This window comes from Equus caballus, chromosome 23 (assembly GCF_041296265.1).
Source record: "Equus caballus isolate H_3958 breed thoroughbred chromosome 23, TB-T2T, whole genome shotgun sequence".
NCBI lineage: Eukaryota > Metazoa > Chordata > Mammalia > Perissodactyla > Equidae > Equus > Equus caballus.
Window position 1 is genome coordinate 41,272,425 of NC_091706.1, and position 11,328 is coordinate 41,283,752.

Here is an 11,328-nt window from a genome sequence, read left to right on the forward strand (position 1 = left end):
GAAATGGTTGGATTAGTGATCCCCAAGTTTTGTTCAAACTCTAAAGATCTTTGATTCCGTCAAAATATGATAGGAGAGGATTCTATGTAGTCCGCTTGCCCCACACTAGCCTTTCACTGAAAAGCAAAGTAGTGAAGTATAGGAACATCCCTCATCAACAGTATTTCCCCTCTGTATAAAGTTCTTTTCTTTGCCAATTTTAAAAAACAAATACTGTTTTATGACTGTTACATGTCATGCTCCAAATGTTATTAATTTTTCCATAACGATCTCATCTCTTTGTTCCATCAATTCTTATTAGCTTGAGGTAATGTTATACTTTCATAATAAGCACAGTTATATTTCTGTCTGTTTAAGCAATAAAACAGCAACTTCAGCAGATTACTAAGTAGATTGGCTTAGAATGTTTGTTGATAGGTCTTAGCCAATGTTTTCCTGCATTATGTGGACATAAAACATTAGATGTTGTTGGCACTCAGATTTAATGAATATTTTATCTAGCACTCAGCTGTGTAATAATATTCAGGCATTCTCAGTTTAGTTTGATTTGTCTGTCAGTAAATTCCATTGGAACCCCCAATGGCATTGACTTTTACTGCATTATGGGGAATAAAAATCAAAAACACCTCGCTCTTATTATTCTGGTGGTTTTGTAAGGGTTTGATTAAATTAGAGGAAAAAAATGCTAGCTTTTAAACTTATGTTATATAGTTGCTTTCTGTACTTTTTCAGAATCAATCTTGAAATTTTTCTTAGCAATGATTGGCATGAAGTCTATGATCAGGTGTCTGAATGTGCTGAAAGCATTGGGATTGTAAAATGATAGTCAAGACTTTGATTCCTTTGAGTTCATATGTACCTTGTTACTCTGAAAGTCTTGTAGAAAGCATCTGAGGAACAGCTTTTGATACTACAATTGCATAAAAATAAAATTGTTTTATTATAGCAATATTATAAAATATAAGTTATAAGTTTAAAATTATTATATTTATTTTATTAAATTATTTTAATGATTATTTATTAAAATAAATTATCGTATTAGGTTGAAATGTATGCAGTTGCTACTTTTGATTTTTTATCTACAAAAACTGCAGTTTCATACAATTTAACTTAAATGTATTACTTTACATTTACTTAAGCTTGCATTGAACCCCCTTTCCCTGGAGACAAAGATGTTTTAACCCTATAGGCCAGTGCATTATCTCATATTTTGGACCACACTTTCTGTATTTTTATTTCCACCTTGTGTTTGCTTGTGAAACTATGAAGGTAAAGAATAAGCATGCAAAGTTTATGTAGAATTTGAAATTTAATTTTATGATTACTTTATGGTCTTCATTTTGTTTTGCTTCTGCCTATTGAAAACTTAGCGTGGGCGGCAGCGTTCTGCAGGCTGGCATTTGGGGACCATTGTCATGGATCTTAGGAGAGACTTTTCACTGCTGGGGGTGGTTAAGTGACATGTGTAAGGCTCCCAGTCAGTGGTTAGGAAGTGGCTCATTTTATCATCATTTTAATTCTATATAGTATTGTTTTATTCTTTTTCTCTTTTCTGAGTCTTAAGTTCCCAGTATTAGGGAAATGATGAGGTGACTACTTTTTATCATAGCAAATGGACCTCTAAACTCTACTCTCATGTTCCATTGTTGTATTGTTCATGTTAGGTTTTGTTTTGTTTTGGGGAAACATTTTCAAGATTGAAAAGTACAGGGATTTTTGTTGTGCTAATAAAAAAGAGTAGAAACTTAAGGAGAAAAGGTTTACTATAATATGTGAATAAGTTTGAATATTACTCAAATATTTCCATAGTTGTTAAGGTCTTTTCTTGAGGAAATTTACTTTATAATGCCTTTGAGTGAGTTAGCCATGGATCTGGGGTAAGAATCTTCTTGGGAGAGAGCAGTGAGTACAAGGCCCCCTGGAGGGAGGGAGTGCCTGTGGCCTGTGTGACGAACAGCAAGAAGCACCGCTGACGGGACCGTCTGACGGGTTTGGGTATGGAATGGCAGAATGGACATTTGCTGCCTTGGTCTTTCCTTACTGCTGTGCATTTTATGAGTAGCCCGCCCTTGTTTCCCTAGTAGTCTGCAGCATGGCCACACTGCATGAAGTTCTGCTCTGTCTCCTTAGCAGCTGTTTTGTGTGATCTGCGAGGTGATACCCTTGTTAGTTCTTGCATGAAAATGTGTAAGGATCCTGCTCTCCTTTACATAGATGACCAGAGCTGACTTAGCCAACAGGAGCTTTTTTTTGCAGGTAAATTGCAACATGCTAGTGGTTCTTTGCTTAGAGACCTTGTTTGGCCATTTTTGACTTTGTATTAATCGATGCTGTTAATGAAATAGTTGAAGAAATTGAAGGTTTCTCCCATGGGAAATTCTGAACTTCTTGAAGGCAAGAGACTGTTTGTTTTTGTTTCTTATTTCTAGCCTCCGTCATATTGCCTAGCCCACAGTGGTTTCACAATGCTCATTCTTTCACCTATCTTTGATTTGATGCTCAAATCGGTTCCTTTTGGTGCCATATTGTCAGCTAGTTTTCCAAAGATATGCCAACTTTCTTTGAGGAGTTTTCTTCTCCTCATTCCCACCACGATCTGAGAATTGACTGTACTGCTTTCTTCCTCTCGTACACATTATTAGCAATTGTTATTTACAGTTCTTTAAGAGGTTGATAGTATCATTATTTTTACTCTTGAGGAAATTGAAGCTCAGAGACATTTGTTCGCTGGTCCAAGGTCACAAGGCTGGTAATTTGTAGATAACAGGTTTTAAATCCTGTCTAGTTCCCAAGTTTGCACTCTTTCTGCTTTATCAGACAAGCAGCCCCCAATAATAGCCCCAGGACTGATAAAAGAAGCAGAAGTTAGCACATATAAATGTCTGATAAGAACCAGCCATCTTTTTAGATAGAGTAGATCATTTGCCATATTCTGTTGTTGTCTGTATGTATTGTAAGAATATATATGCATGTAAATATGAACTAACGTTCTTTAAGAAATTTAAGCAACGTTAGTAAAGCCCAAGGTCCGTGTAAAACCTACCTCCCCAGAGGTACCACAAGTATCAGGGCATTTTTGAATAATTGGAGTTTTGAAAGACTGTACTTTGGAATGTTTTTGTTGTTTAAAGCAGTATATTGAGTGAGTTGGAATATATCCTTTGAAATGTTTTTGACGTCTCTGTTATTGCGAGGTTATGTGTAAAGACTATGTCTATCTAATTTCTGAAGTGCTTTAAACCTAAAACAATGGGATTCTGTTATCCATTATTACATTAGCATTTTAGGGGTACTTTAATGCAGAATTTAGTTTTTCCTTAGTGTCACCGCTTCCCAGTAAAATCATACCTAGAAGTCCTGTAATTTTTTTCTCTTTTGTACTTTTGGACACACCTTTATAAACCTTTGAAATTCAGTGATTCATAAAATTATTGAAATACAGTTTGCATACAGATTATGCAATAGTTTGTATGGAAAGAGCAAAGTTCCCAAGTTCGGATTTCTTTACTTTTTTGAGTAACTCACCCATGCCCTTCTTCCCCTCCCCACCTCCACCTCCCCCCTAATTTCCTGCAGGATATTTGAAACCATATATAATGCCTCCCCGGACTGAGATTTTGCTCAAGTGCCTGAAAGATAACAGATGCTGCTGTGCTCTTCATAGCAGAGAATAGTGCTATAGCAGCCAAAACATATCACTGGAACAGAGCCCCAGCAGCAACATCATTGTGGTGATCGGTGAAGGGAAATCATACTGTAGTAGAGTCGATGGCTTTTCCCATCTGCCAAGTTCCATCAGCAAGTCCTGGCAGCAGCCCTTCCACAATGGCCCAAATGTTTTTCTACTGAGAAATCCCCTTTCACTTAGTACGCAAAATTTGTTCACAAAGACTGTACTGAGGAGTGAATAAATCTGACATATGTCCGCTTTTACACTAAGGTTTCCCTCAATTCATAGGATCTAATATTATGTTGACTGCAGTTTTTAAAAATTTTAAATATTGTACATTTTTATAATTATAAAATTTGCAAACCCCCTTTCCTTTATTACAGACTTTTAAATATATTTTTTATAGAATTGACAGCATTCTCTATATAGTTTTTGTCCTGATTTTTCACCTATTAATATAATATTCATATGCCCTTAATATTATATGTTATATAATGTATATATTCATTAATTCATTAATATTTTTCAAAAGCAATTTTTCTAATGCTGGCATAATATAGCCATACCATAATTTACTTACATATTTTTAAATGAATACTTCCTTTTGGACACTTTTGTAAAGGATAGTAATCTTTTTTATTATCATAAATAATACTCAGTGTTGTTTTTTTTTTTTTTAAGATTTTATTTTATTTTTTTTCCTTTTTCTCCCCAAAGCCCCCCAGTACATAGTTGTATATTCTTCATTGTGGGTCCTTCTAGTTGTGGCATGTGGGACGCTGCCTCAGCGTGGTTTGAGGAGCAGTGCCATGTCCACGCCCAGGATTCGAACCAACGAAACACTGGGCCGCCTGCAGCGGAGTGCGCGAACTTAACCACTCAGCCACGGGGCCAGCCCCTACTCAGTGTTGTTTTTGATTGAATGGGAGAATAAAGGCTTTTTATTTTTCCTGAAAGGACAAATCTTTTGATAGAAATATGTATGTATAGGAGATAACTGGGTGTCTGTCTAGATTGGCTCCTCCTGTTCCAATCTGTCTTGTCATGTTAAAAGTTTAGAGTTCAGGGGCCAGCCCCATGGCTGAGTGGTTAAGTTCGTGTGCTCGCTTCAGTGGCCCAGGGTTTCGCCGGTTCGGATCCTGGGCATAGACATGGCACCACTGAGCAGGCCACGCTGAGGCAGCCTCCTACATGCCACGACTAGAAGGACCCGCAACTAAAATATACAACTATGGGTATTTGGGGAGAAAAAGCAGAAAAAAAAAAAAGGAAGATTGGCAACACTTGTTAGCTCAGGTGCCAATCTTAAAAAAAAAAATTTAGACTTTAGGCCATTCCTTTTAAGTAATTTTCTGGGTGAAAGTTTTCTAGGTGATCTTTGCAAAGATTATGCTGGAGACCCGGAAGGGAAGGAACCACCATCTGTTGAAGCCCTAGGTGTTGCATACTACTGAGTAACAGCTTTATGGCTGATGTCTCATAGAACCTGTTGGAAACCCCTATAATTTAGATAATCTTATACTCATTTTGCAGATGAATAAACTGAGATTGAGAAGTATAACCAAATTGTAAGACTGTTCAGATTGCATGAATGGATCATTATTTGGATTTATTCTAATAGAGCTGGATCAGAGCTCTACTCCTGTAACCATGCTTACCTCAGAATGGTTGAATGACCATTATTCTAGACCACAGAGTCAAGACCTTTATTACATTTCTTACCTAATTTATTACGTTGTTTAACTGAGACTGGATTCGATCTTTTGAAAAACAGAATTGTTGCTTATGGTCCTGAGGAGAGGACGGGCACTACAAATGATAGTACTTCTGATAGCAAATGTATGGGCTATTTTTCCCAAACCAACCAATTCTCCAACTCTCCAGATGCCAATTGAGTGTCCTACAATTTAATTCGTTTCTAACACTAATGACCCGGAGTTAGCCTAGCCCCTGCAGGTTAAGGACTCAGTGCCACAAGATGCCTTCACTTTAGATATCAGTTGCAAGTCCTTGCCCCTGACCAGTGGCCTCTCAAGTCTGGGGGTTCCTACAACTCCCTCCTCAGGTTTGATAATTTGCCAGAATGGCTCACAGAACTCAGGAAGACACTTTACTTACATTTCACTGGCTTACAATTCAGGAACAGCCTAGAAGAAGGGATCTAGAGGGCAAGGTATGGGGTGGAGGAAGGTGTGTAAAGAACGTTCGTGCCCTCTCCAGGTACATTACCCTCCTAGCCCCTCAGTGTGCTCACCAATCTGGAAGCTTTCTGAACCCTGTCTTTGAGGGTTTTTGTGGAGGCTCCATTATGCCCACATGATTGATTAAATTATTATCTATTGGCAGTTAACTCAATCTTCAGCCCCTCTCCCCTTCCCTGAGGTCAGAGGTAGGGCTGAAGTGCCAACCCTGCAGTGCCAAATGTATGATAGCCCATACATTTGCTATCAGAAGTCATGCATTGGTCTTTCTAGTGACCAACCCCCATCCTGAAGCTGTCTAGGGGCCCCCCAGCCACCAGTCATCTCATTAGCATATGCAAGACACTTTATCAATTTGGAGATTTCAAGGGTCTTAGAAGCTCCTGTGTCAGGAACTAGCGACTAAGACCAAATATTTTAACCGGTGATGCTCTTCTTACCCATATCACTCAGGAAATTCCAAGGGTTTTAGAAGTTCTGTTCCAGGAATCGGGAAAAAGACCAAATATGTGCTTCTTTTTATATTACAGTATCAAGGCCAGTATGATTTGGATAGCAAGCAGGGAGGATCATTTTGGAGATGCATTTAAGACACATTGGGGAAGGATGGAGGGGACTTGTAAGCAGGCTGTCTGTGAGGGACTACTCACTTATTGTATCTACAAGTAACTATACAGGCAGAAGTTGTGGTCGGCCCCTTAGTACCCAGCTGTCACATATATAAATCAAATATTGTTCACTCGTATATCTTCTGGAGAACTCTTCTTGGGTTCTGAGCACACACCTATTCCCACTACCTTTCTCCAAGACCTGTTATTTCTGCCAGAAATATTCAGAGCCAGAGGCAAGGTTTGGTTTCCTAGGTATAAGTCAGAAAGAAATTTTTAATACTATTAAGAAACAACAGTTTCAGTATATTGTGTCCGTGATCCAGAAGCTTGGTGTTTGGTCTTTTGGCAAGTTCTTTTATAAAATAAAACAACTTATTGTTTTTAAGTGATAAGGTGATTGAAAAATTAGAAAGCAGCTGTTGAAGGTGCTGCTGGTGTGGCAGCAGCATTTTCAACAGATTACTTCAGTGTATTTATCCAAGATGATATCTGTTTTCACTATTTCTCTGTCACAGTACTGCTCGTTAGGGGACTGGCCGTCCTTCATAGGAGGCCACTTAAGCCATTGCTTGTGTTTCCACAAAGTTCTTGAGAGCGTTGTGTGTAGATGTGTTATAACCTGCTTCTGTGAATTTAGACGAGCTTGTGTAAATGTAAGGAACTGCTCTGTGTTTAGGCTCATGCTTTTCTTGACTGTACTTTACTTACTACAGAGTAATCGGAATGTTTTTGTGGATATTACAGTCTAGGAGTCTAGATTCCCCCATGAAATAAGGGGCTCACCAAGAAAAAAGAAAATTAAGTGCTATTGGCATAGAATTTTTTTTCTACTGTAGCTGGCAAACCTTGCAGACCTTGATGAAAGAGCTAAGAGAAAAGGAGGCCTTCTTGCGGTACTGACTTGTTTTCTTTCTGATTAAGCATCATGTTGATTGAGGAAAGCACTCTATGACATTCTTTCCTGGCTGTGGAACACCGTCTGCACCTGTTTTATTAGGGCGATATTGTTCAACAGTGACTCTGTGATGCTGATACTTTGGGATGAAAACACATATGTATCTGTCGGTGATTCTCAATCTTTTTGGTCTCAGAACTCCTTATGCTCTTGAACGTTTCGAGGACCCCAAAGAGGTTTCATTTAGTTTTATCTCTTTCCTTCCCTTCCTATGGGTTTACCTTATTGATTCTTGTTTGCTGGAAGTTAAAACAGGGAAAAGCAGGGACAATTTTAAATATATTAGTTCATTTAAAAGTACCAATAATAAGTGCATAAACAGCTATGCATATTTTCATAAGAAATAATAATTTCCAAAGCCATAAAAAATAAAGAGAAGAGTGGCATTGTTTTACTTTTTTTGTGTGTGTGAGGAAGGTTGGTCCTGAGCTAACATCTGTTGCCGATCTTCCTTTTTGCTTGAGAAAGATTCTTGCTGAGTTAACATCTGTGCCAATCTTTCTTTATTTTTTTTGTGTGGGATGCCACCACAGTGTTGCCTGATGAGTGGTGCTAGGTCCGTGCCCCGTATCTGAACCCGTGGGCCCCGGGCTGCTGAAGCAGAGTGCGAGAATTTACTGCTACATCACCGGGCCGGCCCCTGTTGTACGTTTTTTGTAAAGGTGTTTAATATTGGATTTAATAAAAATAATTGGATTCTATCTGCTTCTGAATTCAGTCTGTTGCATGGTGTTGTTTTGGTTGAAGGATATGAAGAAAGTCTGGCTGTGCCCAGATACACGGTTGCAAGTGGTGCAGTGTTGAATAACCCTTTCAGATAACTGTGGATATTCTTCTTTGACGTTACACCAAAACTTGACAAAACGTAGTTTTTTAAAGACTAGTTGCAACATGGAATCTGAAATCACATCAGTGAACTTTTTGTACTCTGTTAAGCTAAATATTCATTGGTCTGTCTTGCACTTTGAGTGACTCTTTTATGCATGCATGAATTGGTAACATTATGCATTGTAAACAAAGATCTGAGTTATACAGGTGTCTTTATATAATATTTAAAAATTATAGTTGATGTTATCACTGTCAATCCCATCTGAAACAGCTTTATTTGGAAGCTGTCAAGCTCACAATAGTGGATACAAGTTTCCAAAATCTAACTTTGACTCATGAGCTTGAATTTACCATTGTTAACAAATACTCTCAATAGTTTTTTATTAAAATGACAGGCTTTCTTTTCACTTTTGTGAAATTTCTTGCCAGACAACCAAGTGAATAACTATAGTTTGTTTGTTAGTCATTCGTTCAAGTAAAAATGGTGTTCCCTGAAAAGACAGCACATTCAACTTATGATTCAACTAATTGTACATGTGCTTTTCTCCCAAGATAACTACTGAATTTCAGTGTGCAGCAGAAGTACTTTATGCACACACATCCCATTTCATCACAAATCTAAAGAAGTTGATACTTTTGTTTTTTGCTTCATCAAGGCATTGTTAAGCAAAACTGCCCCCCGAGATCTCCACCCACACTGTAAATGTGAGACCCCGTGCTATGTGTTGTGTGTCTCCTGGAGTCCACAGATCTGACTTTGAGAACTGCTGTTATACTATTAGCTCTCCTTTTGTTCTTATTGAGAATTTAGTTGGGAAAGAAGGGACTTTTACGCTGATAACGTTTTCACAGATTTCCCAAACCTTTATGCACTTATAACAAGGGATCTTTCCTTTACTTCACTCTCTTCCGACTCTACAGCAAACTGTGGCATTCAGGATGAGACCCAGAGCTGTGCACAATGTTCTGATTGTTGGTATGCTGATAGATTAAAAAAAGATATAGTAATAGAAACATTGGTATTCATTAAATGCCTACAATGTCCATGTTTTTTATGTTTAATAATGTCTGCCCCTGCCTTCTTCTTTTATGAGGATGTTTGTGAACTAATTTGATATTTAAAAAATCTATAGAAGTCTGTTTTCATTGATGACGTTACAGAATACATCATGTTGTGAGGTAATTATATACTGATGAGATTACAGTGAAACATTTAGAGGTTTGTTAGTCAACTGTAGTTGAAGAAAGGGAGGAAGAGAGGAAATTCCTAGACATAGTGATACCAAAAAAACATTTAAAAGCTGCAGTGGAAAAAACATTTTTCCTTTTCTATATGTTGTAAGGTAGAAAGTACTTGTTCAATAAGTAAGTGGAAGAAGGTACACTGAAAAGGAACTAGGAACAGAAGTAGAGGAAGGTGTTTAGAGGCTAAAAGGTAGAGTTTCCATTTGGAATTACGTGTTGATGACAGTATTTAGATACCCTGAAGGAACCTTTCCCCCAGAACATTCTTGGTTCACTAAGGGATTGAGACTTGTAGTTATATGAATCTCATAAATCCGGTAGCCAGGGTTGGTCTATGCTTAATCAATGCTGTGGTTCAAGAGTAAACAAGAGTTCTTAGAGATAGAGGAGGGATGAATAATTTGATGAGGAAATTTCAGGAAGACAAAATATTCCTCTTCAAGAATGTGCCAACATTTTTGACTTTTAAAGCTAAATTAAAATCTGAATCATAATCATCATATACTTATGATTAATTGGGGTCTCTTTTTCCCCCTTATAAAATATTGCAGCATTGAATTCACAAACAGATCAAATGAAAATAAGATGATTAGATGCATTTTACATAATAATCTATACATTTATATATCACTTTAGAATATACAAAGGACTTTAGCATTTTAGAGTTTAAAAAGATGTTTTACATTTACTATTTCATTTTAATATGAAAAAGGAAAAAACCCCCCTGAAGTGGGTGAGAAAGGAGTTATCACCATTTGAGAATCTGTCATCTCCAAAACCACAGCCCTTCTGAATCAAAGTGTTTGAATTTAAAGCTAGGTCTCTTGACAGACAAGTCTCTGTACTTGGTGCTCTGCAACGTTGCTGAAATGCTGCTTTTAATATAGAGGATTATGTAATTATGGTGTTCACTGCATGATCTAGCCTGGAGAGCATCTAAACAGAAGATACATGCTCTTTGGGCCAGCGTATGACCTCATCTTTGGGAAGGACAGCTGTAGAGCAGGCTCCTCTACCAGCTCGGTGTTGAGAAGCCTTGAGGACAAGCTCACGTTGGATCAGGCTTTCCTAGGTCAAGTCTTGCCATAGGCCTTGCTCATACCCTCCTGTTCTCTCACTCCATTGTCAGGAATTGTCCTTGCCCCCTACTTTTTTTTCATTATTGCTAGGCTTTTAGGATAAAATAGTATTTTCTCTATCCCTAAAATATTTTGAGAACTGATCATATTAACTTATGACCAACTAAAGGAATAAGAGCATCATCTGTCTTGTTTGTGCTTCAATCTTTTAGAATAAAGCAATTGATATGATAAATTTATTATGAGCCAGTAAGTAGCAACAACTATTCAAACCCAAGGATTTCTTTTTGTTTAGATCCCATTTTTAGTATATGTGTAGGAGATATTATCCTCCGAGTTTTGGACTTCTTGGTATTTCAAGTTCCTGGTTAAATTTTCACTCTTGTCTTTTGTCAAATCTTAGTCTTCACAGTAAGTCTTCTGTTGTGTATTGTAGGGAAACTGAGGTGGAAGCAGTTTACATTTAGTGTCAGATGACTTCACTGCAAATATAGGCAAAGGTTCCTACCTTTTGTTTTGTTTTCAAACACTGCCCCTGCCTGAGTACTAAGCATTTTCCATTCTTAATAATAATAATAATAGTAATAATAATAATACCACCAACATGGAAACAGAAATGTTCTCTTTTATTCAGTTGGTATACGATGTCTTTTGACATATTTTCAGCCTCATTCAGTTCTCTCTGTGTTTCCCCCTGAGCAAATCTGCTTTGACTTTTTCTAAAACTGGTAAGTCCAAC

General features: G+C 37.6%; 1 protein-coding gene across 4 annotated transcripts in view; it reads left to right on the top strand.

The window, feature by feature from the left end:
• The window catches only part of KDM4C (lysine demethylase 4C), a 390,883-nt gene that overhangs the window by 245,091 nt on the left and 134,464 nt on the right, over nucleotides 1-11,328 (top strand). The gene's annotated exons all lie outside the window — the stretch shown is intronic.